Source organism: Mustela erminea, chromosome 5 (assembly GCF_009829155.1).
Source record: "Mustela erminea isolate mMusErm1 chromosome 5, mMusErm1.Pri, whole genome shotgun sequence".
NCBI classification, from domain to species: domain Eukaryota; kingdom Metazoa; phylum Chordata; class Mammalia; order Carnivora; family Mustelidae; genus Mustela; species Mustela erminea.
Genome location: NC_045618.1, coordinates 137,990,861 through 138,001,438, shown reverse-complemented (window position 1 = coordinate 138,001,438; position 10,578 = coordinate 137,990,861). Strand labels below are relative to the sequence as shown.

The 10,578-nt window shown below is 45.5% G+C and overlaps 1 protein-coding gene across 6 annotated transcripts in view; it reads left to right on the top strand.

The window, feature by feature from the left end:
* Positions 1–1,458: 1,458 nt before the first annotated feature.
* The window catches only part of DICER1 (dicer 1, ribonuclease III), a 69,100-nt gene continuing 59,980 nt past the window's right edge, over positions 1,459–10,578 (top strand). For 4 of the 6 annotated variants that reach the window (XM_032345169.1, XM_032345168.1, XM_032345171.1 and 1 more), the window contains exon 1: positions 1,461–1,815. The gene's annotated coding sequence lies outside the window, so the exon portion shown is untranslated. Of the gene's footprint in view, positions 1,816–10,578 lie in introns of all 6 variants that reach the window. The other 2 variants (XM_032345172.1, XM_032345170.1) reach the window with 2 other exon arrangements.

Sequence of the window (10,578 nt, the reverse complement as noted above, 5' to 3'; positions counted from 1 at the left end):
CTGAGAAGCCATCCTTCTCACAAAGGATTATCTCCGAAAAAGCTCTAATGTGTGTTCCTGGGGGAGGTCTGTTGCCCACAGTACTGAACATATAAGAAACGCTTTTATGGAGATCTCTGCCCAAAGCGTTCTACTTCCTAATGTTGCCCATGAACATTCTATGTTCAAGTGAAACTTCAAGAGAATTTAAGGTAGACAGATGATCAAAATTGGAGCACGGTAGTGACTCACAGCCCACCAATCCCAAAGCTAGATTACCTGGGGTTCTAATCTCAGTTGTTCACTTTTTAGCTGCTTACAGGCTGGAGGCTTGTCAGTTTCTTCAGCTGTTAAAACCCGGGCAGTTATAATGCCCACCTCAGAGGGTCCGTATTAATATCACGGGCCTGTGAGCCCTAGAGCAGCCTGTCCAACCGCAGTAGAATGTGGGCCACACAAGACATTAAAATTAAAAGTCTTCCAGCACTCACATTCGAAAAAGAAAAAGAAACAAAAGAAATTGATGTTTATCCCAACATATAAAAATATTACCACTTCAGTTTGCAATCCATAAATGCTCAGTGTCTTGTCTTACATTGCTTTTTTTTTTTTTTTTCTTTTTAAGAACGCATACATCTGGGTTCCAACCAGCACATCTCAATGGGGACTAGCCAATTTTTAAGTGCTCAGTAGCGGCATGGGGCTGGTGGCTGCTGCAGGGAACCGTGTCTCGGGCACGTAGTAGGCGCTCAGGGCTACCGTGAGATCCGGAGCAGGGTGTCTGTCACCGTACCTCCTCTGGAGTACACCGGTCTTTCACCGGCAGTGCTCTGCCAGGGATGCCTACATTTTGGGATAAATTCATAGGACTCTCTTTAAGCCAATCACTACTTGACCTCCACCCATACTTTAGTTCACAGCCACGAGGTTTGGCAGAGGGTTGCGACCTATGCAAATGAGCAATTTACATAAGCGGGGCTGCCTTCTCCATCCCATTTTCCGGTTATCCCAGTTCCGGGGGGTGGGGGGGGTGGGGGGGTCTGTTGTCTCCCCAAATGTGGAGGGCCGTGCACCACCACCGCGGGGGAGAAGCAGGCGAGTAGGGAGGCCCTTTAAAAAGGGGGAGGCGGTGGTAAGAGGAGCGCTGAGCCTCCGGAGGACAAGTCCGGCCGTGGGGAAGAGCCGCGTTTTGGGGGCGGTGGGCGCCAGAGGGGCAACAATGGAGGCGGACGAATTCTGAGAACCGGGGGATACTGCCAAGCCGGGCGAGCGCCCACAGTCTCGGCGCGCGGACCCGGGAGCGCCCGGCCACGGGCAGCGGATCGCCCCGGCCCACGCCCGGCGCTGGGCCGCAAACGCCGCCTGGCTTCCGCCTCCCGCGCCCGCTGTCTCCCGGCTCCTGAGTGGCTGCGGGGCCAGGATTAACCTTTCACCGCCGCACTCTGTCCAATCACAGGCTCGCTCTCATGCCGGCGCGGGGCGAGCAGAGCGAGCGGAGCGTGGGGGCGCGGAGGGGGCGGCGCGGGCGCCGGTGGGATTCTCCAAGCGGCGGTGCGCCGTTGCCGCGGGCCGTGCGCGGGCTGCGGGCGAGCCGGGGCTCTGCGCAGTCTCCGCAGGCGCCGGCGGGAGGGGTCGAGGCGGAGGCGCGGCGCGGCGCAGGCGGCTCCAGGCCCAGGTGAATGGAGTAACCTGACAGCGGGGACGAGGCGACGGCGAGCGGGAGGAAATGGCGGCGGCGGCGGCGGCGCCAGGCGGCACCGGGAGGCCTGGGCTGTGACGCGCGCGCCGGAGCGGGGTCCGATGGTTCTCGAAGGCCCGCGGCGCCCCGTGCTGCAGGTGAGGCGGGCTCCCGCGGAGCCGCTTTGTGTGCGGGGCGGGGAGCGGCTCCGCCCGGCCCCCGCGCCGAGGCCCGCGTGGGCGCCCGGGCCCGGACCCGCCGGGGAGGGGAGCCGGCGCGGCCAGATGGCGCCGCCTCGCCTGGTCCCCGGCGGCGCGGCCTGCGTGCCGGGCTGCCCCCGCGCCGGGCTCCGCGCTGCCCCGACCCCGGCGCCCCTCCGGAGTCGGCGCCTCTGGGGGACTCGGTGCGGTGGCGCTGGCGGCGGCCGGGGCCGCGGGGCGTCCGCAGCGGGCATGGAGCCGGGCCTGCCGCCCGCCGGGCTGGAGGAGAGCGGGCTTTGACAGGTCCGGTTAGGCACGCGGGAGCGGTGCGGGCCCCGCGGCGGCGTCCCGGGAGCATCCTCGGGACCGGCGGCGGCGGTGGGGCCCCCGGCGCGAGGCCCCCTCGCAGCGCAGGAAGGCCGGCTGTCGGGGCTGGCCGGGAAGCGCGAGCCTTCGGGTCCCGCCCGGGGAGGATTGTTCGTGTTTACTGGCAGGTGACCAGCTCTGGGTCCCCCGGGGCGGGTGGCCGAGGCCATCTTTTCGCCCCTCCCCTCCGGTGTTTTTGTTGCCGGAACGCCGGAACCCTGCCGAGGAGCCTTTCTAGAGGGTTTTTAATCTTCGGGAAGTGAGTGTATGTTTTAGGTTAGCACACCAGATTTATGTGGATTGTCTAGAAAAGCCGAGCTGCCCCGAAGGCTTTGCCCGCAGCCGAGCTTAACAAAACCACGTAATGCATCTCTAATAGCATGGAGATTTGTAAAAACAGGGATGAGTGGGGAGTCCTGCGCTCTACAGTGCTCAGCCCGTGCTTTTGTGAAGGAAGTCATTCTTTCCGCCACACGTTACCGAACCATATGAAGAGTCTAAGCATTCTTAGAACTATCACACTTAAAAAGCATTCGTCTCATTAAAGAGTAATTACTTTGAAGTCTGTGCTGCTTGGAGGCGCTTCTGGCTTTGAATTTTCTCAATCGTTACAATCCCGGTTTTCAGTTGTCTTCCGTTGCTTGTTTTTCGAGTTGCAGCACACTCAGTGAATGGAAAAGGGCAGGAGTGGGGACTTAAGTAACTTGGAAAATATTTATTTTAAAATGTACTTTCAGAAACAGGTTCGCTCCGTTGAACATGTATTGTTGTAGACGTTAAATTTCCTAAATAAGAGCACATCTTAACCAAGAGCTCCAGAACTTTATATTAGAGGTCTGAATGAGACTGACTGCTAGGGAATAGTGATTTTAGCCCTATTAATGTTTTGGGGACTATTATTAGGATCTGGGCTCTGGAATAATCAGTTTATTTGGCATAGTGTTGTCTTCAGAGCCAGCTACTGCCTGTGAAACATGTGTATTCTATGGAGTGTATGACATGCGCGCGCGCGCGCGCACACACACACACACACACACACACATACATGCATATAATTGTAGAATTTTATTTTAGACCATGTCAAACTTACTCTGTTTACAGATGAGAAATACTATAAAGACTGTCTTTAAAATGGTCACTGTGTACATTTAAATGGTGACGTGGGTTAATGGATGTATTCATGGCCTCAACATGCAGTTCTTAGAAAAGATGTATTAGTTTAATTTGGGGAGAAAAGATCTTTTCCTGCCATGATTTTCGGTTTATGCTGTCATCTCGTCGTTGAAGGTTAAGACCGTCTACTGTATTTTGCCTGTGGCTCTTGTGTGAGTTGTACAGCGAGGTTTGGCCATTGCTAAGTTTTCTTGTCTTGGTTGTAGAAGACGTTGTCTTTCGATGGGGCTCGTGATTCTTATTTGATAGCGATTTTGTGGTGTTTCATAGCTGGTAGCTCTTTTGGCGTAGTGCTGCCTTCTAGGAAGAATGACTGTTATGGCATTGAGATGATTTACTCCCTGCCACTGTCTGGCAGGTGAGAGATGCTGGCTTCATGTGAGAAAGCAGGTGTTTTACAGAGGTCCTCTCACTCGTGACCTTAACATCCTGTGGTCATTCCTTGTGGCAAAGGAAAGAAGGGACACATTCATTAATGAAAAGTGCCCCCTTATTATGTACCAAGATGTTTCAGTTGCTTTTATATACATTCTCATTTCCTCACTGTGATCCTGAGGTGAACTCAGTATTGTCCTTATTTTACATGTAAGGAAACGAAGACTCAGGTTATTGACCCGAGTTAGGAACCTGAAAGTGGCAGTCAGGATTCGGTCATGGTTTGATTTCAGGGGCCTCTGTGTGGATCCTCTGCATTGCATTGAACTGCATTGTTGTGCCAAGTGGATTTTAGGAGGAAAACCTGCATAAATGCAGGTGAGCCCTTAGTATTTGTTGAAAGAAAGAAACTCTAAATATTCGGGGACCTTTGATTATCTGATAAATAATTTAGATTTTTTTCCCCCTTTCTTGTGGTAAAGTATGCAGCACAAAATTTACCATTTTAACCGTTCTTAAGTGTGCAGTTCAGTGACAGTAAGTGTGTGCATGTTGTTTTGTGACTGTCATCGCCATCCATACATCTTCAAAACTTTCCCTTTATCTTCAGGGGGGCTCTGTTCCCGTTAAACACAAACGTCCCATTCTACCCATCTCTCAGACCTGGGCACCCTCATTCTTCTGTCTCTGTGGATCTGACTGCTCTAGGAACCTCGTTATCACTGGAGTCATACAGTATTTGTCCTTTCGTGACTGGCTTATTTCACCTACCATAGTCCTCAGGGATCATTCATGTTGTAGCATACATCAGCACTTCCTTCTTTTTTAAGCCCAAATAATATTCAACACACACACACACACACACACACACACACACACACACATTTTGTTTACCTGTTTTGATGTGAATGGATACTTGGGTTGCTTCTGCCCTTAGGCTTCGTGAATAACGCCGCTCTGAGCATAGATGTATAGGTCTCTGAGCCCCCGCTTTTACTTCTTTTGGTTATAAACTCGGAAGAGGTCAGGCTGTTTCTTGGTCATCAAAACACACAAAAAATTCAGTATTTATTGCACTGTGAGTTTTCTGAGGGTTGTTCCAGGCAGTGATACTAACCTGTAAATAACTCCTCTGTGTCAATAAAAGACTTTAATCTCCTTGATGCCCAGGATTTGCTCTTTTTTATGATCTTGCTTCCTTCCACTGCCCATTGGATGTTCAGGTAACTGAGGTCATTCCATTGCTTCATCTGGGGCTCCTTTGCGCTCCGGTGGGTGCTAGAGGAGGAGACTGGGAAGGCACATGTTGAACTTGCTTAAATACTAAGTTGAAGCTAAGTGGTTTATCTTGTTCACCTTGTGCTCAGCTTTTTGGACATTCAGGAGTTTCCTTCATTCAGGAAACCCCAGGGGACGGATATGTATTAAACTAGCTCGTATTCACCGGTTTCCTTGTAATATGCACTTAGGACTTGCCAAAGTAGACCAGGATCTTAGGGGGTGCCATTATCTCTTTGGGAGTCTACCTGCTTAGCCTGTGAGGTGGATCTTTTAGTCCTTATCTTCTGATTCTTTGATGTTCACCAAATCTTTTGCATGACCCAGGGTGATTTTTAGTTGCAACTAATTTCTGTGAAAGGGATTCTAATATTAGTACAGCGATGTAGAGACAACTGTGTGTTACTTTATAATTTGTCTACTTGAGAAAGGATTTGAGATTGTCTTACAATGACAGGTTTGAGAAGACTGAAGGGGATGGCGGAGGTTGAGGCGTAGAGTATGGAAGTTGCTAGAGGGAATTAGAAGAGAGGCTTACGGCAAGGATGGCTCAGCCTCTGTGTGTAACTAAAGGGTTTTTTTTTTTTTTCTTTTTTAAATTTTTGTTAGAGCAAAAGAGGAAACAAGACTATAGTTGGCAGTGATTAATGAGAGGAAGTATACCAAGAGAAGCAGACTTTTCTCTTGTACGAATTCTTGCATAAAACGATATTAACAATATATGGAGAAAATGTTTTACATTTTACAAATGATAGGGAAACATTTTTCGCATGCCATTTTAGAGGCAGTGGATACAAGCATCTGGCATAATAGAAAAGCTTTAGTAATACAGGTGTGCTTCGTTGTGGTAATTTGATTCCATAGAGCTAGTTAATTTATCTTTAGGCTGATGTCCTTGAAATATCAATTGTCTCATTCAGGCTTTTGACAGTTGCTGAGTAACAATCCATTCGCAAATGAACTCTTTTCTGCGCAGCACAGGCGGTCAGGATTCTCTGGGCCTGTCTTTATTTCTTACGGGGTGGTGTAGACTCTGTGAATGAATACAGAGAGAGAAGTGGTCGAGAAGCCTAGCTGATGATATTTAAATTTTCAGTCCTGTAAAAAGGCCTTTGTTAAAATAAACCCGAGTACAAAGTGACTTTCCTGTTTATCTGAAATTGTCAATGAATTGTTGGTACTCTTTTAAAATACAAAGTTGCTTTACATTTTAAATAAGTGACTGAGAAGGTGTCACAAGAAAACACTGTCCGAGGATGTCAGCAGGACTGGTACTAGAAAGAAGACGTAAAGTAATGACACGTTGGTCCTCGTGTTTTCATTTTTGAGGTTCTTGGTGATATTCAGTGTCTTGGCTGTATAAGGGTTTATGAGAGTAAGGATGGAATAGTGCCGGACATAGCAGAAGGTGCTCAGGTTTGTGGAATGAATAGATTAGTTTATATTTAATTTTTGAAATTTTAGAAGCTGAGGTAGATTTTTGGAGAATAATATTGCATGTATATTAAGGCTTTTAAAAATATCATCACCCTTCTGATTTTGGACCAGTCATGCTGTCTGATTCTTGATTCTCCTCCATTTGTGAGGTTCCCTATGACTAGGTGCATAGAAACATTGTGGGCTGAGAGAAGTTTTAAGAATTTCATAGAAGAAGAGTGCTGGGCGCCTGGGTGGCTCAGTTGGTTAAGCGTCTGCCTTCGGCTCAGGTCATGATCCCAGGGTTCTGGGTTGAGCCCCGCATCGGGCTCCCACTTGGTGGAGAGTCTGTTCCCTCTCCATCTCTCTCTGTCCCTCTCCCCGCTAATGCTCGCTGTCTCTCTCAAGTAAATAAGTAAAATCTTTAAATAAAAAGAAAAGTGCTATAAAAATTGAAAGTTCTTCTGGTATAGAAAGCTTTCTCAGTATTGAAGCAACCTCACTCTGGTAGTTGTCGTGGTAGTTCTGTTTCAGCTGACAATTCAGTGTATACAGTAAAGCAGTGATTTAAAAAACAGGTTTGGAAAGTCTTCTGGGAATTAGAAAATGTCAGCAAACCAGTTCAGAATTTTAAAAATAATGTATTTACAGAACTCGAATAAGGAAAGCAGGATCTCAATTTAAAAATTGATCTTTGAAATGTTAGAAAGGTTCTCTAAGTTAGATCAGTAACATACTTGAAGGAGAAAGAAAGGCAGTAGACTTGTCTGATACTTTGAGATTCCAGAATTTTTGTCTTCCTACTGGTAACAGCCCAGGAAGGCAAAATTAACATGATGATCCCAATGGTTTGAAGGGCCTCGCCTTCTCTTACACAGCCTCCTGCACAGTGGTCGCTCGGGAGGAGCTCTGATCAGTGGTATTTTAAGCTTTTTCCACCTTGCAAAATTAAATATTAATATTTTATCAGAGCTTTGTAGAGCAAATGTCTGATGTGAGAGAGACCAGGGTTCAGATGCTGAGTCCCCCATGTTGCAAACTTGCCGAGTGTCCGCTTCCTCGTTGGTAAACTGGTCATAAGACTACCTGTTTGAGGTTGTGAGGGGAAAAAATGAGTTTCTTAAACTCCCATCCCACTTCTGGCACATAATTACTCTTTGATAACATTTAGCAGATATTGTTTTTCCTTTATCTGCATTGAGAAAATCTTACTTATGTTCCTAATGTGGTTATGTTATGATCCCCCCTGCCCAAAGTTATTGCTGTAGGGATGGATGTCCAATACATTTATAATGCACGGTGAAAGAGAGGAGGGCTGGAGAGCAGTTGTTGCATAGGCGAAGTTCTATACTGAAAGTGGTCTACATTGTGTCTAATGGTTCAGCGGTCTCATTGGGTCTCTGCAATAGTGATGTCAAGTGTAATAATGCCTTAATATTGCTAGCTCTCCCTAAATAACCATTATTCTTCTCTTATGCATGAATAAATACATCGTCCTTTATCTATATTTCAAACCAGTATGAACTTTCTGTGTATCTGTCTCCCGTCTTTGGTGTGGGCCAGTGGTTCTTACTCTTTGCAGACTGTTGATTTGATGAAAGATGTGAATCTTATTCCCAGAAAAATATATATGCTCATAATTTTACATTAAATTATCGGAGGTGCAGGGACCTTTCCTGAATCCTATCTGTAGATGCTTGATTAGGCTATGTCTATGCATATAAAGAGAAATAATAGGTTAACTGAGGAATAGTGACACTATTCTGGGTGATAGAGGCACAAGTTCCACCTGATTGATGGAATGGAATGAATAGTGCCAAGACTGTGTGGTTAAGAAACCTCTGCTGTAGATGGGCTTTACTTCTAAATAACTAGCTGCAGGCTAAGGGCAGGCCACCTTGGCCTTTCTGGACTTAGCTTTAATTTTCTCTCTAGTAATATTGAGAACATTTACAGGTCCCTAAATATCTTAGAGTCAGTTGTCTTTGAAGCATCCATATCGTTCTCAGACCTCTCTGTTTCAAGCTGAGATTCTTTACTAAACATGAGGCATGAAATAGAGAGGCTGCATTTTTTGCCCATTAAGGTTTGTGCACAGTGACCGTGAGAAAGGAAACCATGGCCTTGTGAGCTCTTCTGAGCAGGGGGAACATAAGATGAAAACCCCTGGGAAATCGTCTTGAAAAGTAGAGAGAGCCAGTTTTGCCTTGAACAGAGGGCAGAATCAGAGACTGTGGAGTCTTTTTTCATTTTCTGTCTCTGTTCCTAATGCAGCTTGATAAATGCCTGTTAGGGAAAATCCAACAAACTGTTTAAAGACTTCTATCTGATCAGTATGGTAACAAGCAGGTAACCCATCAAGAGGCCTCTGGTCCTGTGACTGAGGGTTAAAGTGTCTAATAGAGACCCTGCTAATTTAATTTTAAAGGCTTTTCTTTTGTACATAAGACTGTACTGAGATTACTTAACTTTTCTCAGTCTTGTATGGCTAAGTATTACAGAGGAGAAATCCCTGACTTCTGAATCTTTATATGTACCTCCTGCATCTAATAAACTGTTTATTAATCTTAGACCAAACATAATTTTGGGTGTTTTAAGGAAAAGGCAAAATTTTGTTGATAAAAATATGGGAATAAGTGATAAAACAACCTAAAATTAGGCATTTGAATGTCGTTTGTAAATTGAATAGGAATTCAGGCCAGCTGTAATTTCTTGTCTAAATGCAATTAGTAGCTTCAAAGGAATCATTCTTTTTGGCTTTTCCAATTTACGGCCTTTAGTTTCCAGCCCTTCTTCAATTAATTATGTGAAATAAGGTATTGCCAAATAGCACTGTCCTTTTGGGATGTGTTTGTAGAAAATCTCCACGGACATATGATGCGGTTCTGAAGGAGGATATTGGTTTTACGCAGTTTATGTAAACACGTGGCTTTTGTATTGCTAAACATTGGGAGAATTCTGGGAAGTTGTTTGTTTTTTGTTTTTTTAAACCTGAGTTCCGTCTGTACTTTGGCCGAGAATAGGGAAACAAATAATTTTCTTAAAGCCTTTTTAAAGCACGTGCACCTGTGCACGCACACATATGTGCATATGTGCACACACAATCCCTGTGTACATGTATGACATCTGTATTCGCTGTGTATCTGTGGCAGATGCTCAGGTAAAATGCTTACTTGTGTCGTCTGAGTTGAGTGAAGACAAAATTACACAGTACGTTGTAGTTTCTGAAATGTTATCTAGTTTATTTCACTGTGTCTGAACCCCCTCTGATTGTAATCTCTTTGAAGGTAGTACTTTTTGTTTTACTAAAGAAGTCGTTATGTAGTATTTGTAGCCAGTAGTGCATCACGTTTAGTCATCAGTTGAATGGAATAGAGATACTAGAAAAAATGGTGAGATGTAGAGTCAGTTACTGTGTATTTATTGAGCATCGATGCTTTTAGACTAGAAAGGCCAAGGGAAATGTCCGTGGGCAGGCCAAGGGAAATGTCCGTGGGCAGGGCTGATTTGGGTTGCCACAGGCTTTAAAATTAAAGGAATATTTACTTATGTGTGTGTACAGATTGAGCTAAAATTAAAATATTAGTTTGCTTCTGTTAATGTTAAATTACATTTACTCTTTTTCACCCCTGTCGTGAGATCAAAAGGAACATATCCAGAAGGAGCTTATTTTGACAGGCAAATCAGTGTAAATAGATTTAGTGTAAATACCCTAGAGGGTAATTGTATATTACAGAAATAAGTTTGGAGTCAGAATTTAAGTAGAATTCCATCTCTCCCATTTATTGGGGAATATGGCCCTGGGTAAGTGTTTTCAAATCCCTGTAAAATGGAAATGACCCTTGTTTTAGGGGTGTTTTGAGGATGAAATGAGATAATAGAATTTGAGTGCTCAGTAAAGGTAAACCTTCTCCCTGCTGTCTCACATGTGCACCATGGCAAATGAGGAAGTTTTACATATTGTATTAAGGATTGCTTACTTATCTTTCAAAATAAACTTTAAGTGGCATCAGTTTCAACTGATAAACCGGAAAGTACATAAATCGCAAGGATACACAAAGTATTTCCAGGCAATTACGCCCCCTCAGCCCCTGGCCAAAAACACGATGCCGA